Here is a 2,187-nt window from a genome sequence, read left to right on the forward strand (position 1 = left end):
ATAGTTCACAGAGGGTGAACTGGGGTCGTGACAAGTTGGTATTAGAGCTCTAGGTTCATAGGAGTCATGGATCATAAGCCGGTTTATTAGAGTCTCCCTGATTGGTACGGAGACGTCTGTACTTATCTACGAGAGGCTATGTAACTGTTAGGAAAATTTCTACTTCATTTGATTTCCTTGTCGTGCAGTATTTTGACATCACAATTCTAAACGTTTGTCTTCTATTCTCTCACAGATGGTGAGGACACGTGCTACCCAAGATGATCAGGCACCCGCGCCCCCTACTATATCCGTCAAAGGCCGGGGTCGGGTAGAGGCCGAGGACATGCACGTGGTGCAGTCAGGGCACCTATGCGAGCTGCCGCTGAGGTACCACCAGTAGATCCAGCCGGAGTCCAGGCACCTAATACGCCTACTGCTACTACTATTCCAGCTCTTCAGGAGACCTTGGCACAGTTCATGAGCATGTACACCACCTTGGCTCAGGGAGGGTTGCTTCCCCTTACTGCAGCTACATCTCAGGCCGGGGGAGGAGCATAGACTCCCGCTGCCCACACTCCTGAGCAGTGAGTGTATGTTGAGCAGGTCCTTGAGATTATTCCTGTACCGCCTGCAGTGCCAGTTCAGCCCGAGGACAGGGCATCGACTTCCGAGGATGAGCAGTTAAGGCTTGAGAGGTTTAAGAAGTACAAGCCTCCTGTATTTAGTGGTCTAGCATCGGAGGATTCCTTGATGAGTGTTATCGCATTCTCCGTACCATGGGTATCTCAGGATCGAGTGGGGTTTCTTTCACTACCTTCCAGCTTCGTGGAGCCGCCTATGAGTGGTGGCGCACCTATGAGTTAGACAGTCCAGATGAGGCTGCTTCACTGACTTGGGCTCAGTTTTCAGATCTATTCCTGAGGGAGTATGTTCCTCAGAGCCTTAGGGACGCATGCACACAGAGTTTGAGCATTTGCTCCAAGGTGCTATGACTGTTTCAGAGTATGCTGTCTGTTACACCAGTTTGGCTAGGAATGCACTAGCCTTGGTTTCTACTATCTGCGAGAGGGTTCACCGGTTTATTGAGGGCCTTATTCCCAGCATCAGATCTAGCATGGGTCGTGAGTTAGATATGGATATTTCTTATTAGAAGGTGGTGAGCATTGCTAGGAGGATTGAGGGTATGCATGTTAGGGAGAGAGAGGAGAGGGAGGCCAAGAGGTCTCGAGAGTCGGGCCATTATTCTGGTGCCTGTACCCCAGCTGTAGGTCGTCATGGTAGGGGTTATATGAGTCGCCCTGTTCATTCACCTCTTCTAGTAGCCAGTAGTGCTCCAGCTCCTCCTAGGCCTCAGGAGCCTTATTATGCACCTCCAGTTTCTAGCGCGTCTCCTGCGCGGGGTGCTTTCAAAGGTCAGTCCGGCAGACCTGTCCCAAGCCAGTCATAGCCGCCACGTCCTCCTTGTTTTGAGTGCGGTGACGCACGCCACGTGGTGAGGGATTGCCTTAGACTTGGGAGGAGTGCACCTCCACAGACTTCTCAGCCACAGAGTGCCCCGCAGAGTTCTCAGGCTATGATTACAGCTCCAGTTGCTACCCCACTTGCTCAGCCAGCTAGAGGTGGAGGTCGGGGAGGTAGAGGTCACCCTCGAAGGGGAGGCCAAGCTAGATACTATGCCCTTCCTGTCTGCACCAAGGATGTTGCCTCCGATTCTATAATCACAGGTATTATATTGGTTTGCCATTGAGATGCATCGTATCTATTCTATCCAGGCTCTACTTACTCTTATGTGTCTTCTTATTTTGCTCCGCATTTGGGTGTACCTCGAGATTCTTTGAGTTCCCCTATTTATGTTTCTACTTCTGTAGGAGATTCTCTTGTTGTGGACCACATTTATCGGTCGTGTTTGGTTGCTCTTAGTGGTTTTGAGACCAGAGCCGATTTATTGTTACTCAGTATGGTTGACTTCGATATTATCTTGGGCATGGACTGGTTGTCGCCCCATTATGCTATTCTTGATTGCACGCCAAAATCGTGACGCTGGCTATGCTAGGTGTACCATATATTGAGTGGAGAGGTACTTTAGATTACACTCCCAGTAGAGTTATTTCTTTTCTTAAAGCTCAGCGTATGGTTGAGAAGGGGTGTGACGCGTATTTAGCTTGTGTGAGAGATGTCAGTATTGATACCCCTTCAGTTGATTCA

Source organism: Nicotiana tabacum, chromosome 10 (assembly GCF_000715075.1).
Source record: "Nicotiana tabacum cultivar K326 chromosome 10, ASM71507v2, whole genome shotgun sequence".
In the NCBI taxonomy this organism is placed as follows: domain Eukaryota; kingdom Viridiplantae; phylum Streptophyta; class Magnoliopsida; order Solanales; family Solanaceae; genus Nicotiana; species Nicotiana tabacum.